At 36.8% G+C, this 25991-nt stretch overlaps 1 protein-coding gene across 5 annotated transcripts in view; it reads right to left on the bottom strand.

The window, feature by feature from the left end:
* IPCEF1 (interaction protein for cytohesin exchange factors 1) overlaps window positions 1-25991 on the bottom strand; it is a 153273-nt gene that overhangs the window by 85183 nt on the left and 42099 nt on the right. For all 5 annotated transcript variants that reach the window (XM_032485221.1, XM_032485223.1, XM_032485222.1 and 2 more), the window contains exon 3: window positions 23104-23147. The gene's annotated coding sequence lies outside the window, so the exon portion shown is untranslated. The remainder of the gene's footprint in view (window positions 1-23103; window positions 23148-25991) is intronic.

Consider the following 25991-nt stretch of genomic DNA (forward strand, 5'->3'; position numbering starts at 1 on the left):
AAAATACTAGCTCACACAGTCTACCCAAGGATGCTCCCAGATAAAACAGCCCTTCAAGACTATAGTGGATAACTCTTTCTCCTAAATTCGTAGAGTCAGAGAAATGTAAGTAGAATGAAGAAGAGGAACCACTCCCAATTAAAAGAACAAGAGAAATCCCCTGAAAGAACAAATAATGAAACAGATCTCTTCAATCTACTAAACCCCTAGTTTAGGAAGGAGGTAATAAAAATCCTGAAGGAGTCAAGAAAGGCTATTGATAGAAACACAGATCACTGTAACAAGGAACTAGAAACTATAAAGAGGAGCCAATCAAAACTAGACAACTCAGTTGCTGAGATGGAAACCAAGCTAAAGGCAATAAATAGCAAATTAAACCATGCTGAAGAACAAATAAGTGATCTGGAAGATAGAATAATGGAAATCATCCAACCAGAACAGCAGACAGAAAGATCAATGATCAATCAATCAATCCAATATATGAGACCTATGGGATAATATAAAGCATGTCAATCTACACATAATAGGGATCCCCAAAGGAGAAGAAAGAGAAAAGGTGATCAAAAATGTATTTGAAGAAATTATGGCTATAAACTTCCCAAACCTAAAGAAGGAAATAGATATCCAGGTACAGGAAGCACAGAGGGTCCCAAACAGACCTACACCAAGACATATTATAATTAAAATGGCAAAAGCTAAAAAAAAAGAGAGGATTCTAAAGGCAAGAGAAAAACAGAGTTAGTTTCAAGCAAACTCTCATAAAACTATCAACTGATTTCTCTACAAAAACACTGCAGGCCAGAAGGGAGTGGCAAGATGTATTCAAAGTCCTAAAAGGGGAAAACCTGCAAACTAGGATACTCTGCTCAGCACGATTATCATTTTGAGTAGAAGGAGAGATAAAGAATTTCTCAGATAAGCAAAAATTAAAAGAACACAGCAATATTATACCTATCTTAAAAGAAATTTTGGAAGATATTTTCTAACTAGAAAAGCAAGAATGTATATGAAAGGGAAAATAACAATAGGAAAAACAAATACATAAAAAGATTGTAGATCAAATAAATAAGATAGTACATAGATTTTTTTTAAAAAAAGGAACCTTGTGAAAGCAATTACAAATACAATGAACAGCACAAGAATATACATGAAGATGTAAAATAGGACATCAAATCATAAAATGTAGGTAGGGGAGTAAGAAAAATACAGATTTTTTTTCTAGAATGAGTTTGAGCTTATCTGACTACCAGTCTAAACCAACAAGAATGACAAAAATTAAAAGAAAAAGAAAACCTAAATTTAGCAGAAGGAAAGAAACAATAAAGATCAGGGAGGAAATAAATTAAACAGAGATTAAAAACAGAAAAAAAAATCAATAAATAAAATCAACAAAACTCTGGACAGGCTCACCAAGAAGAAAAGAGAGAGGGCCCAAAGAAACCAGATAAGACATAAGAGGAGCAATAACAACCAACTCCACAGAAATTTTTTAAAAAATCATAAGAGAATATTATGAATAATTATATGTCAACAAATTAAACAACCTAGAAGAAATGGACAAGTTTCTAGAAACATACAGTCTACCAAAACTGAAACAACCTAGAAGAAATGGACAAGTTTCTAGAAACATACAGTCTACCAAAACTGAATCAAGAAGACATACAATCACTAGAAGTGAAATATGACTGGATAAAGAAGTTGTGGTATATTTATACAATGGAATACTATTCAGCCATAAAAACTACAACGTAACGCCATTTGCCGCAACATGGATGTCCCTGGAGAATGTCACTCTAAGTGAAGCAAGCCAGAAAGAGAAAGAAAAATACCATATGAGATTGCTCATATGTGGACTCTGAAAAAAGAGAAGAACACAAATGAATTTAAATATAAAACAGAAACAGACTCATAGACATAGAATACTAACTTGTGGTTGCCAGGGGGAGCGGGACAGAAAGGGACAGACTGGGAGTTCGAAATTCGTAGATACTGACAGATATATATAGAATAGATGAACAAGTTTTACTGTATAGCACAGGGAAATATATACAAGATCTTGTAGTAGCTCATGGTGAAAAAGAATGTGAAAATGAATATATGTATATTCATGTATGACTGAAAAACTGCTCTATACTGGAAATTGACACAACATTGTAAACTGACTATAACTCAATAAAATAAAATAAAGAAGTGAAATAGAATCAGTAACTTTTTTTAAAAAAAAGCCTCCCTGCAAACAAAATCCAGGACCAGACAGCTTCACTGAGGAGTCCTATTCTATCAAACATACAAAGAACTTATACCTATCCTTCTCAAACTCTTCCAAAAGACTTGTACATTGGGAGACACTAGTCAGAATGGTCATCATTCAAAAGTCCACAAGCAATAAATGCTGGAGAGGCTGTGGTGAAAAGGGAACCCTTCTACACTGTTGATGGGATTGCAGTTTGGTGAAGCCACTCTGGAGAACAGTATGGTGGTTTCTTAAAAAAACTAAAAATAGAGTTACCATATGATCCAGCAATTCCACTCCTGGGCAAATATCCAGAGAAAACTCCAATTTGAAAAGATACATGCACGCCAATGCTCATAGCAGCACTATTTACAACAGCCAAAACATGAAAGCAACCTAAATGTCCATCTTTATTCAGATGAATGAATAAAGAAGTTGGGGTATATATACAATGGAACATTACTCAGCCATAAAGAAGAATGAAATAATGCCACTGCAGCAACATGGATGGATCTAGAGACAATCATACTAAGTGAAGTCAGACAAAAAACAAATACATGTTACCATTTATATGTAGAATCTAAAAAAATAAAACAAATGAACTTATTTACAAAACAGAAACAGACTCACATGGAAAACAAACTTGTGACTACCAAATGGGAAAGGTGGGGGAGGGATAAATTAGGAGTTTGGGATCAACAGACACAAACTACTATATATAAAATAGATAAATAATAAGGTCCAACTGTATAGCACAGGTAACTATATTCAATACCTTGTAATAACCTATAATGGAAAAGAATATGAAAAATTATATATATGTGTGTGTGTGTATCCATATATATATGAATCACTTTGCTGTATACCAGAAACTAACACAACACTTTAAATCAACTATATGTCAACTAAAAATAAGAAAAGAATTAGCAAACTAATAAAAAAAAAACAAGTGAAGGAAAATTCAAAACATAAAGGTACAAATGACTAATGTTTAATATCATTAGTAATAAAATAAGTGCAAAATAAAACAACAGCCAAATTCTATTCTTGATCTTCAAGATTAGCTTACACCAAAAAATTGGTAGAAGCCAAGTTTGGTGGAAGTGTGCTTAAAAGAATAATTTGTTGTTGTTGGGATATCTAATTATTACAGCTTTTCTGGAGAGCAATTTGTCAAGATGACGATGACTGGTGACAATCACAATGGCTGCTGACATCCGGTGACTCTTTATTTACTATGTGCATCAACTATGCTAAGCACTGCCATACCAAATATGCAGAGTTTTACAATATATTTTTTAATGAAAAAGGTAAAAATATATGCAGTGTGACTTCATTCATGTTTTTTATTATAAAAATATGGGTTTATATACATACAACTCATACATGAATGCACTGGGGGTGGGAGTCTGAAGGTATCTATGGAAAATTAGGTATAGTAATTACCTATAAGAGTTGTAATAATCAGGAATTTATTTTTTATTCCCCTATATATTTATTTTCTGCAGTAAATATTTATAAAATTAAAATATTCAGATAAAATACTATAAGTATTTTGTTGACTCCACAGCAATGTATTTTTAGCACTAATTGAGTAAATGGGTAATAAGCAAAAGCCGGTTTGAACTCAGCAGCACATTTAGGTAAAGAAGCTCGGAGAACTTTTAGAAGTTAAAAACAAAGCTTTAAATTGGTCCAGACTAGACTTAAATCCCAGCTTAGCAACTTACTCTGTAATTTTGGACAAGTAACTGATATTTGGGGACCTCTGGACTCCAATTTGTGAAATGGGGATAATAACTGCATTTTCTTCTTAGGGTCAGATTAGAATTAAGTGAGAAAATATCTTTATAATGTTCACACAGGGCCTAACATAGAATAAGTGCTCAATAAAATATTTAATTTTCATAAAACACACTCATTCCTTAAGCAACACTTATTAAAGATCAACTATATATACTCTTTAAATTGATGTGAAAGATCACTGTGTAACCTTTCCTGATTCTTCCCAGATGGCTAACAAGCCCCTCCCCTATAATAACATGACAGTTAAACTGATTGCATTTATTAAGTAGTTACTATTTGTCTGGCCAATTGATGATTTCCTATATCATACCATATGGTTAGAACCACTTTATGGATAATATACTATTATTAGTCCCACGTCTTAGATGAGATAATTTAGGCAATTTGGAGGAGGAAGTTAGTAAATGGGTATTTCCAAATTCAAACCCAGACTCCAGAGTCTGCTCTCTGAAGCACCATAACACTATCCTGGCTCCCACAAGTCTCCCACTGACTCCTCAATGACCTTGGTATTGTTCCACGATGCTGTGGACAGGTGTCCCTGATTGGACAGTGAGAATGTCAAATGACAAGACACAGTCTTCTTTCTGCCCAGGGAAGTGCACAGCTTAGGCAAGAGTTGCCGAATGACTTTTTAAACTAATAGATTGCACCCTCAGACAACTTTATTAATTCAGTGGAAATCTGAATCCTTCACTCTGACAGCTCTCTAATAGTAAAACAAGCACAGAACTGACAGGAGATGAGGGAAGAAAAAGGGAAGAAAATCATCTCTAATTCTTCTCCTAAGCATTGGGATTCAGTCAACACACTGCTCTAGTCACGAGTATTAAGCCTACCTTGGATTTTGAGGAATATTTATTTTATGCATATCGTACAACTTTCCCACCTGACTGTGTCCACTATGTCTATATGCACTGCTACCACCCTAGTCCAAGGCACCAGCACCTCTCTCCTGGACCACTGCAGGGCCATCCTCACTGGCATCCTGACTTTCTTTCTTGCCCAGAGTGATGTTTTTCCAATGAACATCTGATTACTCATCTCTTTGCTTACACTTCTACAGTGGCCACTGAATCTCAAGATAAAGACCAAACTCATGAAAATCTCCTACAAGCAAGGCTCTGTACTACCTGGCCTCTGCTTCCTTTTCCAGCCCCATCTTGGATCATTTCTGTGTCTCTTTCTTTCCATCTTCCTGACTCACTGGATTTTTTATTAATTCCTTAAACATGTTTCTACCAACCTCAGAACGTTGGTGTAGGCTCTTCTTCAACACGTTCCACCCAGAATGACTTATATCATCTAATGTTTCAACCCGCAGACCAAATGTCACTTAGTCAAGAAAGCTTTCCATGATCCTCAAGAGAGATCAACCCCATTTGCATGCTCTCGTAGCACCTTATCTTCTGTTTATTGAAGTTCTTATAATTGCACTGGATTATTAATTTTGCAATTAGTTCTTTAACATCTGACTCCCACTATAGTGTAACTTACCTGAGGGCAGGCACCTTGTCTACTTGTCTACTTGCTTACTGCTATATTCCAGTCTTTGTACACAGGGTGATTAAATAGACATTTGTTGAGTAAATGAATTAAAAATACAAAAAAGAAAAGCACTAAACTATAGATGAATTTCCATAAAGAAAACCTATGAATTCCAAATTTTTCCATTTAATGGAATAGTACCATCATGAATCTCATTAGAAATCTCCTTCCCCATCTGAGGGATGTGGAAATAAAACTGTGTTGATGTCAAACCTCCCTGAGTCAAAGAGCAAATGGGTAGAAATAAGATGCAATCAGTGGTGCAAGGAGGAATAGGTAAGGGCACCTAGGAATGAATGCATATTTGTGGAGGCTATTGGAGTTTTGGTACTTTATTCCTTGAGGTAGTTGACATATATGAAATCTAAAATTTCACCAAAATGATTGAAAGATAATTTGAGGCAGAAGAATCATGAAAACAACCTAAGCTCAACTCTTGCATCTCCCCTTCCATACAAAGCTCCCACCCATAAGCTGGAAGAATCAGGAAGTAAAATGGTGATCATGAAGACTCATGTAAATACATTTGACTATTGTTTGGGCAAAGAGAACCAGCTCAGCTAACCATGTTATAGCTACATGGTATCTATATATTGATAAGACATTAAAATATTTATGAAGCATGCAGTAAAAGCAGTTTGTGAAAAATAATAATAATGCTGGCAAAAGTGCTTTGGAAGTAATTTTTCCACATTCCCAACCTTTCAGAGAATATCAGTTTAACCAAGGTGCCTATAAATGAAAGAGTCAAAGGGAGAAGCAGTAGTTATTTGATGTGTCTTTATAAAGAATTTTTGTATAATTCGCAGGAATTAGAAATGTGTAAGAGCCTAATGACAGGGTTACAAATAATGTTCATCAATCAAGTTTCCAATTCTTTGCTTTCAATAAAATTAAAGAAAAATCTACTTTAAGTCTCTTAATCATTAAAAGTAGTTATTGTGACAGATCATCATGTGATATTTGGCATATCCTTGGAAGCAGTTCAAAACGTGCTCCATTCCCATTTATTTACGTCAAAAATAGTCTTAAGTGCTCACATACATAAAAACCAATAATAGGATTAGAATTGGTTCTGAACTCTCATTCTAGCAATAAGTAACGTTCATCCACGGATGTGTTACATAATTAGAAGGAAAGCTTCATCTACCTCATTAAATAATTCATTTTCAATAAAAATTTACCTCTTGTATTAATCTTTATTTGTCAAAATGTGTAACATATTCATATTGTTTGTTAAGTTATGTACCAATAATTGTAACAATAACTCATTCCAAATGAAATAATTTATGGCTTAAAGAGTTATGTCACCTCAAAATTTTAAAATTAATTTCATTTTAAAATACATATATATATAGTTGAAATGTATTATAGAATTAGCCATAAAAGTTTTCAAACATAAAAATATTATATAATTGAAAAAAAATCCATGGAGTATTGGAATGAAAATACAAGTTCCAGGGGGGAAAAAAAAGAGCAATGTAAAATTTAAAACTCCAAAGACTACTTTTAAAAAATAAATAAGGAGACATATGAAATTTCTATTTATACTGCACTGTTATATTGAAGGAGAAATATTACCTTTCCATTATCAAGATTTATAATATGCCAGAAGTTATATCTTTTGCAATGATTTAAACATATAATCAAAACCTCTGGGTGACAATTTATACTGTGAGGGAGGGCATAGGGTTTCCATATTATTTTATAGGTACACAACCAAAAAAAAAACTTTTAAAACTACTGCACACACATGGATTAGGGTCAAGTAGATTTCACTCTGCCACTTGTTAAATGTGGCAACTTATGAAAAATCACTTAATTTCCCTAAATGGCAAGAGTCTCATCTGTTAAACAGAAATAATAATAACCAACTGATAGGGGTTTTGTGAGAATTAAGTGAAATATCACATGGGAACCACGTGCTCAATAAGAGGTAGCAATTACCTAGAATGGGAGCAATTACCGAGAAATAGCTTTGTTATAAAGAACCGTTCTTCCTAATGGAATTAGTGCACAGCTAAAGGGTTTGAGCGGAGTGAGAAGAGGTTTCATCAAATAAAATAGCGTTCACACTCCAGGGCTGATTAACTCCTAGCCCCCTCTCCAGGAGACATTTTGGGTACCTTATTTCAGGATTTAAGGGAATCGTGTTCTCAGTCATATTTGAGACCATTATTCTCTTTAAAGAACAACTCCTGAACACACCACAATATGGGATTTAGCCAAAATGATGAGGGCATTAGAATTTTTTTAAGTTGGTGGAATGAAATAAAATGTATTTCTGATAAGTTCTACAACTGAAGAGTGGAAAGCATTTCATTACCAAATGAATAATAAAGCTAATTTCAAAGAGATTTTTTTTCCTTAATATATACTGGTTGTTATGGACTGAATGTTTGTGTCCCCACAAAATTTATATGTTGAAATCTAACTGCCCATGTGACGGTATTTGGAGGTGGGGCCTTTGGGAGGGAGCTGGGTCATGACAGGGGAGCCTTCATACATGAGATCAGTGCCCTTAGAAGAGGTCAGAGAGCCAGGTCACGCTCCACCACGTGGAGATACAAGAAGAGTCAGCAGTCTGCAGCCCAGAAGAGGGCTCTTCCCAGAACCCGACACGCTGGCTCCCTGACCTTGGACTTCCAGCCTCCGGAGCTGTGAGAAGTGAATTTCTGTTGTCACTAAGCCACCTAGTTTATGGTATTCTGTTATAGCAGCCCAAGCTGACTAAGATGCTGGTGAAGAATCATTTCCTTTCATTTTAGCATAAATAAAATAACAGTTCATTCTAGCAATTTATTTTAGAAACTAGTAAATGAGTTAAGTCAGAATTATGGACTCTGGTCCTATATCATTTAAAAACCAGAAAATAACCCAAGAATATCAACCTGCAACAAACGTACTATTGATAAAGCAGGTAGTTGGTAGTATAATTGTTATTTTTTAAGAACTACAAAAAATTACTAAAGGCAGCTATAGGTTCAATTGATCCAAAAGTAGCTGTCTTGATTATTCTCCAACAGACATTATAATCTTTGAAATGATTCAGCAAAATAAGTATCACGCCTACTGTTTTAAAGATTTCTTTTAAACGAAGATGATTTATTGTGAGTTAGAGATAATTTTCCAGTTGAAATAAATGGTTTAGTCTCTTTTTCAGGAGCCTAAATTTTAAAAATCCAACAGATTAACTCATAACATGTTTATCTTCTAAAAGTATAATGCTAGCATTTGACAAGAAATTCTCAGAACAACAAATGGATTTAGAGAAAATCCGGGCACATGGGCAAACAATGTGCACTATTCTTAATCCAAAAGCTAGAGCTCTCTGGAAACAGAAAACTAATCATTCTAGAGGCAGAAGTCTCAATCATCAAAAAGCATGTAAAACATGGCAACAAAGTGTACACATAAGTAGCAATGAGACTGTCCATAAGCATCATCTGTCAAGTGATCATCACAGGAAGCAGGAGAAAAAATTTATCTTTGCTCATATGTAAAAGCAACAGACATGAATCAATCCATTAGTTTCATTACTTCCAAGAGGTCTCGTGTTAAGGCAGAGCAGGGGAGAAGGGAGGAAAATGCAAGGCGACCTCCTCGTGAGCATATGTGCAGCGATGTATGGGGTGGGGTGGTCTGGGGTTGTTACTTGGTCCAGGAATTCATGAGAGGGAAAAAAATGGCTTCATCCACATTACTTCAAACTTTTTCCTTCTTAATTTAAGCTCTGTTGTCATTCTGTTCCGATCCATTTCCTACATTCTCTAAAAGCCTCATTCTTCCTCTTTCACTTATTTTTTTTTTCTTATTGTTCACTTTTCCACTCACTTTGCTGCGTTTTTTTTTTTTCGGCGGTCTCTCCACTCTGAGGATAAACTGACAGATGGTTGTAAGAGCTGCAGCTTTTTTAAACAGAAACTATGATTAAAATTATTTCCTTTTTAACACCGCTGAAATCCAGATCCATCATCTGAGACTGGCAGGCCTCTTTCTTACCCTTCCCTCCTGCGTTCCCACAGAAGCTGTCAGCCTTGACAGTCAAGGCTTAGACATAAAAATCCACAAATCTAAGAGGAGGAAAAAATATCCCTCTTTCAGCCAATAATCTCAGTCTCTGCTCCTAAAGGACCATTTCACCTTAGCCACAAGCCAGAGGCACGCTGTAAGCGATCACCAACAATCTGCCTCTTCTTCCTCCTGGAAGAACCCACACCAGACCCAATGGCTACTGGCCACGCCCCTCAGGGAGGCACGAAGCTCCTTTGCATCTCTGGCCGCAGGCATCCTGGCCATTTCAGGAGCCTCCACAATCCAAGTCACGGATCATGGTCTGTGTCCCAGCATGCCCTTAGGGCTCGAGCAAGCTGCGAGGCCCCGCTGACCCCCCTCTAAGGCTGTAGCGGGACACTGCCTATGTCTGCCCTGTGCCCACTGGTACCAACCAAGCTGCTTTCCCTTCAGCAGCGAGCAGGGTCGACCAGATGTCCAGAGACCACTGGGCCTCATCTCTATGGGACTGATTTTGTTCCTGTGATTGTCTAAAATTCCACAATCCCAGTCCTAAGAGTGATGGATCCCACTTGTATGCTGACTTTTTGCTCTTCAAATTATTTATGTAGTTGAGGCCCCCACAAAATAGGTTTTCACGCACACACCCACCCCCACAGCAGCAGCTCTGTGCACCAGTGCAGATAAAACCTGCAGGGCACCTACCCGCTTTCCTAGGCCAGTGACAGACCCAAGGAACTCCTAGGAGCCGGTCATTCTAAGATCCAAATCAGCTGTGTGCTTAGGTCCAATTTAAAAGATTTGCGATGGAAACTGAAGGCACCTCCTTCAAGCTTTGTACTAGCCCCCAAGATGTTCCACCAAGTAGGGAAAGGGCCACCAGGCCTGTGATGAGGCCACAGGAAGCACTGGTAGCCCCGAGGCAACGCATCAGTCACTGGGTCCACTGCAGCCGGTCCCGTAGGCACACTCTGTCTACAATGGCAATGCTCGCCCTCACCTTCCCGCAGTTTGCATCCTTAAATTTCTCCACATGAGTAATAATCATATTTTCTCTCTTGGGAAGATAGATTTTTCTGCTTATGAAATCTGGACCATGTACACACTGCTCTGAGGCAGCCAATCACTTCAGTTCAGCTTTGCCAAACAAGGGCTTTCTTTGAACCCTCTTTCTACCGAAGTGAGTAGGTATACCCCATGTAGCAGCGGCCTCTGCTACGGAATCACTGTTGGCTAGAAGGAAGCCAGAAGAAGAAAAAGGACTATACAAACTGCCTGCTGTTTGCACCCGTGGCCCCGGAGTTGAAGCAAAAATTCCTCTTTTGTCTGGCTATCTCTCTCTTGGGAAATACCGCTTTGATGGGCCTTATGATTTTACAAAAGTAGTGCCCAAGGCAATTCTGCCAGGAGAAGCAGAGACCAAGACTGTAAGGAGCTAAACTGCTGTGCATTACGATGCGAAAGGCTGCCTTTATCAAGAAAGGGCGACTTCTCTTGGAGGCTCTTTCCATAATACTCCGCAGAATTATCACAAACTATTCACAGTCTTCACATCAACTCTGCAAAGTAATATCACCTATACTTTACAAATAAAGGAACTGACATCCTGAGCAGGTAGACTGACTGCTTTACACAGCTAGCAAGTCATAAGGTCAGGCTTTGAATTCAGGTCTTCAGACTCCAAGCTCAGGGCCCTTTGGACATTAGCAATGCCGCCTCTTAAAATAATCTTTGCCTTTTCAACTTCTCCTTAGCAACCTGCCTAATTTTTCTGCAAACAGTAAATCTCATTACATTCTTACAGAAGGAATGAGTCCCATAATTCTTGTAGACACCCCAGGCCAGGCATACAGTAGGCACCTAATAATACCTATCGACTTACATTGACCTTGCTTCTACTTTAGGACAAGTTAGAGAGGGTAAATGATTAAACAAATTTGAACAATTCAGAGAAGCCTTATGTGACTGACTGCAGTTGATACCTTCTACCCAAAGGGCTACACATGGAGCCACAGATGAGCTGCCACTGGGTAACTTTGAAAGCTCTGATCAGCAAAGGGTACAGCTCCTAGAAGGAGACATTGGAGAGCCGAATGCAGCCTGTTTTGGAATTGAGCATCCTTGTCAAGTCTTCATTCATAAATAATATAGGACTAACTTCCTGGTCGGAATCCTAAATGGGCAGGCTATTGAATCTAAGGCTTCTACCTGTATCAGCCTGCCAACAACCCTGTGCAAGTACTTGAATTTTGCATCTGCTGACAGTTCCTTGTTAATGTCTCTGGAATTTGTAAAGCAACAGTGAAAGCTGCAGCCGAGACACATCTATTTATTCTTTAGGAAGAACTGTTAAATTAAAGCCGTTCTTAAATACCCTCAAATTGAGACATTTGTTGACACAGTCCACGTAAACACTGCCTTCAGAAATAGCTTTCTCTGGAATCATAACATGTATGCAAAGAGACTCCTAGTGGACAAACATGTAAGTGCGCCATTTAGCTTCAGACCAGAGACAAATTATCATTGACACCCTGAGTTAAAATAGCTTTGATTTCAATAGACCATCTTTTTTAAACGACTAGAATCATAAAACTGGAAATCTAAGTTTTACCAAAGAATATTTTGTGTTCGTTGCTGAAGAATTTTTTTTCTCTTTTATTTGTTTTTTAAATTAGACTATCTTACTGCATAAAGTCCTGAGAAGTAACACAAAAACTAGAATAGAATGTTACTGGCCAGCCACTTCAGTTCACCTTTCTCCAAACACTTGTGTGCTTATTTTTTTGTTTCCATTCGTTTACAGGCTTTGCATATGAGATTTTTCCATTTGTCTTTGGTTGTTTTATTCTTGCTTTTAATTAAGTAAAGCCAGACTTTTTTTTTTTCCAGCCAGCTTCCTGTGGTCCACCCACTCTCTTCACTTCGTGCTCTCTTTCTCACTCACACCTCACCTACACACCGTGTTGTACCCACCTTCTCACAGCCAACTTATATGTGCACCTGCCGCCTCCCCCCTGCCCTAGACAACTTCACCTAACCTCAAAAGGAAAAGTCTGTCATCACACATAAAAAAGGAATTATCTATTTTTTCTTGACATTATTGTACTGAAATTTGTTTATGTCAAGTGTTTAGATGAATGAGAATGTTTTAATTAAATAGATATGTTTAATTGCAGCTTGTATGAATGTGTGGACTCCAACTCATAGAATTTTAGATCTGAAAGGGGAACCCTTGTTCTAGGGGAAGTCAGATAACATCTACAAAGTCCAGTTACTCTGACACTGCCATGCTTGAAAAGCTGAGCCTCGTGGAGAGTCCCAGCAGAATGAAGTGCCAGGAGAAGGAGAAGCCAAGGAACACAGACATGTGGATGAATAAGTGATCATGGAAGTAGGTCATCCCTACCCCTCCAGCAGAAACCTCATGAATCAGGGATGAACTGCGGAGCCACGCCCTTCCAATCTGCCATGGGCAAAACAAAGAGGTCCTTACTCTGCCATTTTCAGTAAGTAAAACAGTCCTTATTCTCTCCATCACATATTTGATGGTGAACTGTTGGGGCTTTTACTTGGATATTAGAAATAAACCAAAGATGCTCATTATCATTCCACAACATTGTATCAGAAGTGCTCATTTAAAAAAGTAAGAATTCTAATAATTAAAAAACAAGAAATTAAGATTGTCAGTACTTTCAGATGGTATGATTTTACATGTGGAGAAGAATCTATACATGAATTATTTAAACTGAAAAAGTGGACACACAGAACAGTTGCTAGATATAAGGCCACTACGTAAAAATTACTAACATTTCTACACACCAGTAACAGCATGAAAATAAAAGTTATAAGGAGATACATATATAGCAACATCATTAAACTGTAAATACACAAGAATGAATTTAACAAAAGATATATAATACTTCTATGAATAAATCTATATAATGTTATTGAAAGCAATTAAAGAAGATCCAAATAAATGGAAAGCTAGGTCATGTTCATTAATTAGAAGACTCAAGATTGCAAAGATGACTATGGTTAGTGCTTTTTCTTTGCTGTTAATTTTATTATCCAATGGCCATAAGGATATTATCTTACCTTTTCTTCTAGAACTTTTGCTTGGTATTTCATTTTAGATCTACAATCTACTTGCAGTTGATTTTTTATTATGGTTTCAAATAAGGGTCAAGTTTCATTTTTCAAATTAATAATAATTGCCTCAGTATCATTTATTGAAAACACTGTCATTTCCCCGTTGGTTCTAACCATGAAGGAAAAGCTTGATAAGTTGGAACCCACTAAAATTAAAAATTTCCATTTGCCTAGAGACAACATTAGGGGTTGTAAAATCAAGCAAATGAATGAGAAAAGATGTTCTTAGTATACACAGCTATACAAGGCTACATGCCAGAATGCATAAAGAACTCCTACAAAGCAATAAGAAAAAGGCAGAAAAACCCAAGAGAACAATGAGAAAAGACTTCATAACCATTTCACAAAGGAGGATATCAATTAGCCAATATATGTATGAAAAGATGCTTAACTTCATTAACATCAGTGAACTGCGAGGCAAAACTGCAAAGAAACAGTATTAAACACCCACCAAAATCATGCAATTTTAGAAGACTCACAGTACCAGGTACAACTGTAGAGCCAAAGAAAACACTCAAACACTGCTATTGTAAATTAGGAGTGTAAATTAGGGCAACCACCTTGGAAGACTCTTTAGCAGTATCTGTTAAAGCTGATCACATGCGCTGTCTATGAGAACCATACATTTTACTCAAGGGAACATGCATCAGATACGCATGCACAGTTACACTGAAAACATGTGTAAGGATGTTTCCAGCAGCTTAGTTAATAATAGCAAAATCGTAAAAAAAAAAAAAAAAAAAAAAGTCCATCAGTAAGAAAGTGGATAAATAAATTGTGGATTGATCATACAATGGATTTCTACTTAGCAATTAAAAGAAGAAAACGCCCTATTCCACAGTCACATAATATTGAGAGAAAGAAGCCAGACAGCAAAGAATATAAACTGTATGATTCTGTTTATATGAAATAATTAAACTGGCAAAACTAGACCATAGAGTTTAGCAAAGTACATTTGAGTCATAAAATTATACAGGAACGCAAAGAAGTAATTACCACCAATGGCAGCAGATTGGTTACCTTTAGAGGGACGTAGGGAGTATTTATTAGAAGGGGCACAAAAGGGGAGTCTGGGGCCCCAACAGGACCCTATTTCTTGACTCAAGTCATAGTTATAAGAATCTTTGCTTTGTGATAAATCACCAAGCTGTTCAAGTTAGTTTTGTGCCCTCTTCTCTATGAATATTATATTTAGCATAATGTATGATATATTTTGAAATCAAATTTATTTTAAAAAGTAAGACTTAGCCATATGTTAGCTAAAAAAAGAAAAATAGAAAACAAAAGGATATGAAATGTTAACCTTCAAAAGATGGAAACAGATATCCAGGAAAATACAAACCAAAAGCTGTGGTGACAACTTTAATATCTGAAAATATGAAATTCATGGTAAATATATATAACCAAAAATAAGAAAGCATAGCCTTAATACGCATATTAATATGCAGCCTCAAAATAAAATATATTGACTCAAGCAACCACAACCCATAAAACTGGAAAGAGAAATAAATAACTCAGTAGGTACAGTTGAAGATTACAACACACATTTCTCAGGTATCAGTAGCTTAAGCAGACAATAAGAACACAGAAATGCAGATGACCCAAATGGCACAAATTAGTAAATTCAGATGCACAGAACTCTGTACTTAAGAAACAGAATACACACTCATTGTCAGCACACAGTATATTGTCAAAAATTGACAAAAGTACTGTCTTGCAAAGGAAGCCTTGATAGATTTTACAGAATCAGCTTAACACAGATTATGTTCTCTGACTATAATGCATTAATAATAGACTTAAATAAGAAAGCATAGTTTTAAAAAGTCTGTATGTTTAGAAATTAAATCTTGCATTACTAAAAAAAATTGGATCAAGGAAATCAAGTAGGAAATATTTAGAATGTATCACCACTAAAAACATTACACGTCAGAAGATTTAGGAAACAAGACTAAAGCATTTTTCAGAGAAAAACTTACACCTTAAATACATTTATCAAAAAGGAGAAGGAAAGAAAACAAATAAGCTAAGAGTTTAACACATCCTAAGCAAGAAATAGTAAAAATAAAGGCATAAATCAATAAAACAGAAAAATACAAAGAGAATCAGTAAAACAAGAAGCTAGTTCTTTGAACTAAAATTAGTAAAGTAGAACTTTCAGCAAGACTGAGAAAGGGGGAAAAGCTAGATACAAATAAAAACTTCTGAGTTATAGCTCTTAACTCACCAATTATTCAGCCTGTAATCATTAACATCAAAAAATTTCATTTGGATGCAGGTAAATAGTTAAGAAAAAAAAAATCTAGTAGGGAGAGATTAACCAATTATCCATCTTGCATCCTGTTCTCCTGAAAGAAATAAAATATTCTTTGCCAAAGTCTGACATTTTTTTTCACACATTGATCGGTGAAAGTAAAAATCTAATTGAAAATGAAATAAATTACTCAGAAACTCAGAGAAAAATCGTTTCCCCTATAATTTTTTCCAGGCAAAATTACCTAACATTTAAAAGACTAATTATAACATATACAGACAATTACACACATGCAAAATTCAAAATCAAACAAATTGGAAAGTTACTGTCAGGTTTCAGAGTCTGCTGCTCTCTTCCACCTATTACGCTTAGACCATTTAATACAGACTCCCATTTCTCAAAGCTCACTCTTAGGATCTATTAGCTCTTTATAAACTTGTGTCTGACCAGCTCCTTTCACTTCAAAGACTTGCCCTTCCCCCTCCCGTAGGCACTGTCAATTACATGGCCCCACATCCCCAAGCAGGAGCCAGCATACGGCTTAGGTATGCCAATCATTCATTCCTTCATTAAATATGCATTGGCTGACTGTGTACCAGGCAGAGTTTTAAGAACTGAAGATACACTATTGAACACAATATATAAAACCTCCTGCCCTCTTGGGGTTTCCATCCCATGGGGGTAGAAAAACCATTGAGATAAGTAAGTAAAATAAATGGTATATTGGATGGAGATCAATGGAGAAAAATAAAACAGGGAAGAGTGTTATAGAGGGCTGTGGTTTTACACTGGAGGGTAGAAATGGTCTGACTGGAATGGCCGGCGTCCGGTAAAAACCAGAAGGAGGTGAGGCGCAGCCTCTGGCTGGTGTCCGAGGGCGCCGCAGCCCGGGAGGAGCGAGCGGCCCACGCAGAGGCCCCGCACGGCGCCGGGAGTGTGTCTGGCTTGGGTGAGGCTACCGGGGACGCCAGCACGGCTGAGGCTGGGGGGCAGCGGGGGGGAAGCAGCAGCACATGGATCGGAGGCGTCATGGGAGGCCGGATCACGCAGATCTCGGGTGGGCTTTTCAGCGATGATTGAAGACTCCAGCTTTCCTTGAAGTGAAACAGGCGAGCTTTGCAGGGTTTTGACCTGACAAACACACTAACAGCTCTGGCTCTAACATTGAGAAGAGGCTGGAGGCAGCGAGTATATAAACCGAGAAACCGGGTAAGAGGCTCCCACAGTCATCCAGAGAAGACGTGAGAGCGCCTTGGACCAGAGGCGTAGCAGGAGAGGTGCTAAGGAGATGGATTCTCCTCTTTGACACAAGGACCAATCAATTCAGAAAGGACTACATGAACCGAGTCAGGCTAATCAGGAAGTTCTGCCTGGAATGTTAAGGAAAAGATACATCCTTTTTTCTAGAATTTTAGTCATGAGTGTGATGCAGATCTGGAGCTAGCAGTGACCATCTGAGTTACCTGGTGGAAAGAATGGAGAATGTGACCAAAGCAGTGGGAAGCAGAGCTCAGAGAGGAAGGAAGGAAGGAAAAAAGGAAGGAAGGAAAGAAGTTAGGAAGGAAGGAAGCAAGGAAGGAAAGAGAGGGAGGGAAGGAAGGAAGGGATTTTCCTCAGCAGCAAAATGCTGAATCAGACATATTTTATAAGGTTCCTTGAATATGCCTGGTGAAATTTCAGAATTTCAAAGATACTCAGAGAATCCTAAAAGTTTACAGACAGAATTTTTTAAAAGGTACCATCTATAAAGAAACAAGCATAGAATAACATCAGATTTCTCACCTGCAACATGGGATGTCGCAGGATGTTACAGCAACGCCTTGAAAGTTCTAAATGAAGATAAGTTTTCTACATAAAATTCAATACCAGGCAAACAAACACATAATCAATCATGAGGGCAAAAGACATCCTCAGACATGTTTATTCCTCATGTACCCTATACAAAAGTATCACTTGGTAAAATACGCCAATAAAGAGAAAAGGAAATTTAAGGAGAAAAGCATGGGATTCAGATTCAGGGAAAGCTGAACCTATTTTAAAAAGAAGAAGAAATTATGAAAAACAAATCTATTAAAACTGTTCTTGCATATTCCTAGCCTGATATCACGTGAATGGATTTTGCAATCAATCTGCTCTGTATTTAGAGTTACATTTAATTTCAAGTTATGGTTTTATTGAGAAGAAAAGGAAAAGAAATAATAGAATATTATTAAGAATACAAATAAATTCTATGGAATACTGTTAATAACAGAATTCTATAACTGTCTAGACATTTGAGGCCATTGCTTTTCATTATTTTTAAGAGATTAAAATAGAGTACCATAGTAAGCCATAGGGAATGGTAAGTGTGACTGATTTAGGAAGGAAAGTTGTTTCATATAGGTGCCTAATACAAGAATTTCCAGCAAAATTCATCAAAGAAGGAATTACTGGTGCTCACTATGTCTCGTTTTCCTTTACTCCCTGGGCCCCCAGGAAGACCTCCTGCCCAACATGGTTAGAAGAGGCCACATGACTAGTTCTGGCCAATAGGCTCTCGGTGGAGATGACGTGCCCCACCTCCAGTCTGGAGAAAAGTCTGAGTCCTCCACAGTCTCTCTTGCCCGAACACAGCAAACACTGAAGCCATCTGTTGCCATGGTGACACCACAACGTGATGGGGCTTCATCACTTTGCACCCCTGAGTGACTATGTGGCGTGGAGGAGCCCTCCCTCCTCATGTCAACCAGTATTGAGTATATCGTATAAATAAGAAATAAAGGTTTGTTGTGTTGAGCCACTGAGGATGCAGGGTTAATCTGCTACAGCAGCATGTCCTAGCCTGATAAGAGCTACTTGTGCCTCACTCATCACTAACAAGAGTCTTTTCTCATTTTACTTAAGTTATGTTTAAATTTTTTCTCTTGTAAACTGTCATATACCCAAGATAATTAATCCTTTTTTTGAACACTTTGGTAGAAGGTGATTTTATTCAGAAAGACATTGATATTTCTACTGGGGACAATAAACTCAGGGAAAATGAGACGTCTGACAGCAAGAAACTTTGGCTTCCTGAGTAAGCTTATTTTTATCCTCCCCCTTTTCCTCACTGCCTACAATGAAGGCAGAAAATCTTCTGGGAAAATCCCCCATTAATTTGTAGAAATAACCTCAAAAGATTTCAACATGGTCAGCTAATCTCCATCAGTTTGGGAATTAGATTCTATCCCTTAGAAAGCTATATTCATATTTTAAACCAAAATTTCAGAAAGCACAAATATTATTAGCCAGATAAAATAATTGCCTAAATATTAACCTGTCCTCCTGTGATTTGAAAAGCCTGCAGATTCAAATAACGTGTATTAGAAGGAGTTTTTCAGCTAGCCACTTCACTCTTTGTAATCCAATTGTCCCCATTCCTGCTCATGTTGGTATATTTTGTGCAAAAAAAATTACGAGCCTTCAAGAAGAAATGGGGTCATCTGCGCCTACACTGCCAGAACATGAGATTTTAACATAGCGCTTATTTTAAAATAAGCCAAGAAATCCCCAGAGCCCGAGTTGTTTTTCCATTAGAAGTCTGAGACTTGGCCCCACGTAGTCCTGTTCTGGAAAAACTGCACTGACACTTTGAATCACCTGGTAACGTAAATTAACATTAAATATTTCTTTCTTGCTCATAGGCAGAGCAAGAAGAAAATAACAGGAAAAATAGAACCTTGTGTTCAAAATATATTCACAGAAAACTTCATAATACTCACTGCCCAACAGGAATATGTCAAAATAATTAGACAAGCATTCTGTACTTAAGAGTTCTGTGAAGACTGCCGGTAAGAAAGTAAAATGGTACGGTCACTGTGGAAAACAGTATGATGGCTCCTTAAACAATTAAAAATAGAATTGCTATATGATCCATCAATTTGACTTCCATGTCTGTACGCAGAAGAATTGAGAGCAGGATCTCAAAGAGGTACTTGTACATCCATGTTCATAGCAGCATTATTCCCAACAGCTAAAACATGGGAGCAACCCATCAACAGATGAATGGATAAGCAGCATGTGGTGTACATACAATGGAATATTATTCAGCCTTAAAAAGGAAGGAAATTCTGCAGTATGGTACAACATATATGAACCCTGAGGACATTGTGTGAAGTTTTATAAGCCAGTCACAAAAAGACAAATACTGTATGATTCCCCTTATATGAGATATTCAGGGTACTCAAAATCCTAAGACAGAAAGTATGACGGTTGTTGCCAGGAACTGGGTGGGACAGGAGAATGGAGACATTGGTTACTGGGCATAAGGTTTCAGTTCTACAAGATGAAAAGAACTATAAGGAATGATGGTGGTCATGTTTGTACAATAATGTGAATGTATTTAAACAGTACAGTATCACCAAACTGTATGCTTAATATGGTTCGGAAGGTGAATTTTTTGGTTATGTGTGTTTTAAACCAAAATAAGAAAAAAATGAAAAAAAAATTCTGTGAAGAATTCAAAATAAACATGGAGCCAGAAATCTGAGCACATGTGAAAGAGAACGAATTATGAACTGTTTGCTCTCATTACACACACTTGGACCGAGAACTGTCTATAATATATTGGAGTGACTGTATAAGCCAGAGTCCTTTACTATTGTTTAATAACAATGGTAAAGATGAAAATAATTAATATGCTTTTGCATCAAATTGGAGGACGTTTTATTACCCTAGTAGCTGGCACAAGACTTTCTCTTAGGTAAACTTCTAGCTTTGTTAGAAAATATCACAATAAGGCTCTTCATAAAATATGAAAACGAATAAATGTATGTATATGCATGAACCCTGAGGACATTATGTGAAGTAATATATGGGACGTTGTACTGTCCACCAGAAATTGACACATTGTAACTGGTGGTACTTCAATAAAGAAAAAAATAATATTCTTTGTTATGAAATCTGAGATCCAGAAATGTTTGAATGTAGGCAGACAGGCCTGCATGAAGCGATCCAAGGTAGATGGGAGATGGAGCCTGAGGAAAGGAGGGTAGCTGTGTCATAGAGGTGACATCTACAATGTTGGTGTAACTAGGAATTCGTGAAGAGTCTGAGCAATGCCTTCGTGTTGGCTTCAGGTGAGTCCAAGACAGTATTTCAGGATGCTTGAAGAAATAAGTTGCTAGAAATTCAGAGAAGCCATTGCCAAGTGCACTCCACTCTTAAAAGCCATACATTTGGGAGGTTAGTGACAAATGTAGAAAACTCTCCAAGAGGCACAGATGCCCCAGTTGATGACAACCTCGTTCATTCATCACCATCGTAAGTGACATCTTCCAGTACATAACAATATAACAAATCTGGTTCTAAGGATTATATTCATACCAACAGCTTTATGAGGTACTATTACTGTCTCCATTCAACAAGAGATGAAAGGGAGGCACGTAAGGGTTAAGAAACGTGACCAAGGTCACACAGCTGGTAAGTGTCAGAGACAAGATTCAAACCCAGGCCATCTCAATTCAGAGCCTGCTGTCTTCACCACTATACTGTCTGATTTTACTCAGGGGAAGAATTTCTATAATGCTCAACAAGGCTCAAAGTATCTAATTTGGTCATTGGTTGCAGAGCTGAGGATCATCTCACATAGGCAATGTCAAGTTTCTCATTACAAGAGACCATAGAGTTCATCTCAGCCAGTCTTTACCAATGCAGGGTTCCCTTCTAACACACCTCCTTCTGATAGCAAGCCAGATAGCTACCCTTTATGATGGGGAGACCCCCAATCTGAGGATCAGAAATGTTTTATTGGGAAATTACTTGACAACTTTTGAAGATGGTAAAAATCTACCCGTTTTCGTTAACACCTCAGGGTAACCAGTTTTGTAAACCTTCAATGAATAGCACAAGTATGAAAAGTATCACTTTAAATTCCTCAATGAAACATCAAATGTTACGCCCAATAAAGCATTCTTTACCATGGAAGGCCACGCGGGAATCTTGTTGACTGAGTCATACAATCTATCTCATCAACAAAGGCACGTCTTTGGTATACACGTGTCGAAACGAAAGGAATGTATGTATCTGAAGACATCTGACTGCTAACTGTATGCAACACAGCTAATTTTTTGTCAGTGAGGTGGACAACCAGGACAGTGTGCTTTAACAACTACAGAAAGAGAAAGAGAAGGGCAAGGTCATCAAAAAGGATGATGGTGACTAATGAGTCATGAGTAACAATGTTTCAAAGACACTTGCAAGGTAATTGGAAGTGGTAAAAATTACATACTAGGGAGAACATTGATTATTACTACTACTATTATTTGGCTCATAGAAAACTAATAGCACTTAAGTTACTTTACTAATATTTTCTGAAAATGAACCAGAATTTCAGTTGTATCCACGGAATCACAAAAGGATTGTTCTTGATAGATAGCTGTAAAAAAGAATGCTTCCCTTGCATTTTCCAGCAAGCTAGAATTGTATTTTATAAAAAGTTAAAACTAACAAGAGATGGATGTCCTAGTCAGAAATGGAAACATGTATTTCTTTTAAAATCATTTTATAAACAGAAAATTAAAGGAAAATGAGAAGAATTACACCCATATTTACAGAACTTCATCCTTGCCTAGACAGTTAGGGATTAAATTTAAAGATGAGAACATATTAAGTTTGATTTACTTTTATAATTACTAAGTATAAATATTTTGTTGTAATCATTAGTAAATTTAGATTAGCACATGTCTCATTTCTAGAACTTTCCATGTATATATGGGCATCTACACACACAGTGGCTTATAAAATAGATTCTTCACATAATTATAGTTCTACTTTGATAGTTATGATCTATTCCTGACCTCTGAAGGGGTCAAACAAGATAATTCCATGAACTGCTTTACCAAACAGCTCTCCCACTGAAAAGTAATCGCCATCAAGAATCCATTTTCAAGGAAAATCCAGAGGACCAAACACAGTTGGTTATTTATTAATACTATTAGCTTTTCTCTGCATTAATCCTAGCTTTGGGATTACCGAGGCTGCTATAATTTGGTTCACAATTTAGAATAACAAAGTGGAGTATGAGCCATTCAGGTCATAAGTATCACTGAAAGGGAGATTCATTGTGAAGAGTTCAATTACATACCAAAAAGCTATGAGCGTCCTCGTTCTAGTTCTGTTGCTTCTGATCTGTAAACGAGAAAAGGACAAGAAAGAGATCATCAGACTTCTGCCTGGACTCAGCTGCCTGGGAGCAAGGCAGAATCCTACCACACCAGCCCCAAGAAGAGACAACAAAATAGGTAACTTGCTCATTGTCGTAATCACCCAGTGACTCTCCTGGAGAATGAGACAGAAAGTAAGTAAACTGGGTAGTTTACTTTGGATGGAAATCTATCCAAGTTTATATAACCAGTAAGACTACTTCTGTGGCCAAAATTTAAGTAAAGCAGGAAGTCATTAAACTGAGATCCCTCAGAATTGAACGTTTTCTAAAAGACAATTAATGAAAACAATATTCTAATCTCCTGAACACTCCTCAAGATACATTTTTACTTTGCTTTTAAATACCTTGAAAGATGTGCACATGGATTTAGAACTTCCATCCGGTTCCCTGAAATTTGGCCAGTAGGAAAATGTTTCATATTAGTAATAATAATCTCAAGTACTGCCTAAACAATAAATTTTTAAATGAAGATTCTTTGTTTAAAAAACTTTTTAAAGCAGTTTTTTCCTTTTTTTAAAATTGAAGTGTAGTCAGTTACAATGTGTCAATTTCTGGTGTACAGCATAATGTCCCAGTCATGCAATATATATAATATTCATATTCTTTTTCATTAAAGGTTATTATAAGATATCAAATATAGTTCTTTTCAAAGCAGTTTTATGTTTACAGTAAAATTGAGAGTACAGAGAAGTACGGAGATGTCCCATATACCTGCTACCACCACACATGTGTAGCCTCCTTCCTTATCAACATCACTCATCAAAATGGTCCATTTTTCACTAAGGACGAACCTGCACTGACACATCGTAATTACCCAAAGTCCATAGTTTACCTAAGGGCTCACTCTTGATGTGGTACATTCTATGAGTGTGGACAAATGTATAATGACATATATCCATCATTATATTTTACATAATTACATAATATTTTCATTTCCCTAAAAACCCTCAGTGCTCTGCCTGTTCATCCCTCCCACACCCACCCCCACCCCTGGCAACCACTGATCATTTTATTGTCTCTATAGTTTTGTCTTTTCCAGAATGTCATATAGGTGGAATCACACAGTATATAGCCTCCTCAGATTAGCCTCTTACCCCAAGTAATTATGAATTAAAGATTCCTCCATGTCTTGTTATGGCTTGATAGCTCATTTCTTTTTAGCACTAAATAATAGTCTATTGTCTGAATGTACCATAGTTTACTTATTTATCCATTCCCCTACTGAAGGACATCTTAATTGCTTCCAAGTTTTGGCAATTATGAATAAAGCTGCTATAAACATCCATGTGCAGATTTTTGTGTGGACAGAAGTTTTAATTTCTTTGGGTAAATACTAAGCATGATTATTGCACCATATGGTAGAATTATGTTCAGTTTTTTTTTAAGAAACCACTAAATTGTCTTCCAAAGTGGCTGTACCATTTTATGCTCCCACTAACAATGTATGAGAGTTTCTGTGGTTCCATATCCTCACTGGCATTTGGTGTTGACAGTGTTCCAGATTTTGGCCATTCCAATAGGTGTTTGATGGTTTATTTTTTAAAATTTGCATTTCTCTGATAGCATATGATGTGCAGCATCTTCTCATATGCTTATTTGCCATCTGTATGTATCTTCTTTGGGGAGGTGTCTGTTAAGGTGCTTGTTTTCTTATTATTGAGTTTTAAGAATTTTTGATACATTTTAGATAACAGTCTTTTGTCAGATGTGTCTTTTGTAAATACTTTCTCCCAGTCTGTGGTTTGTCTTCTCATCATCTTCATATTGTCTTTAGCAGTTTTTAAGTTTAATCAAGTCCAGTTTACCAATTATTTCTATGAACCAGCCTTTTATACCTGAGATAAACCTCACTTGCTCAAGATGTGTAATGTGTAACTCTTTATCTACTTTTTTGCTTTCCATTTGCTGATATTTTGTTGAGGATTTTTGCATGACATTTTGTTGATATTTTGTTGAGGATTTTTGTTTTCTTTTCTTGTATTGTCTTTATCTGGCTCTGGTATTAGGGTAATGTTGGCCTCAGAGAATAAATTCAGAAGTATTCCCTCTGCTGCTTCCCTCTGAAAGAGGTTGTTGAGAGTTGGTATTATTTCTTCCTTGAATGTTTGGCAGAATTCACCAGTGAACCATCTGGGCCTGTGCTTTCTGTTTTGGAAGGTTATTAATTATTGGTTAAATTTCCTTAATAGATACAGACTTATTCAGATCATCTGTTTCTTCTTGTGTGAATTTGGCAGATTTGGCTTCCGAGGAATTGGTCTTCTTCACCTGGGTTATCAAATCTGTGGGCATAGAGTTTTTTATAGTATTCTTTTATTATCCTTTTTAATTTCAATGGGCTCTGTAGTGATGTCTCCTCTTTCATTTGTGATATTAGTAATTTGTGTCTTCTGTCTTTTTTTCTAGTTAGCCTGGTTAGAGGCTTATTGATTTTACTGATTCTTTTAAACAACTACGTTTTGGTTCAGTTGACTTTCTCTATTGATTCTGTTTTCAATTTCATTGATTTTTGCTCTAATTTTTATTATAACTTTTCTTCTGCTTAGTTTGGATTTAATTTGCTCTCCTTTTTCTAGTTTTCTAAGATGGAAGCTTATATTATTGATTTTAGATCTTTCTTCTTTTCTAATTATGCATTCAGTGCTATAAATGTCCTTCAAGCATTACTTTTGCTGGAAGATTTTTCTTTTTAAACCTATATGTTTGTATCTCACACCAAAATGAGATGATAGAAAAACATGATCTGTAAAGAACATATGTCAAGAAATTTTGTTTTTTAATAACTCAACTATTTTGAGTGTTTGGGT

Source organism: Camelus ferus, chromosome 8 (assembly GCF_009834535.1).
Source record: "Camelus ferus isolate YT-003-E chromosome 8, BCGSAC_Cfer_1.0, whole genome shotgun sequence".
Classification (NCBI taxonomy): Eukaryota; Metazoa; Chordata; class Mammalia; order Artiodactyla; family Camelidae; genus Camelus; species Camelus ferus.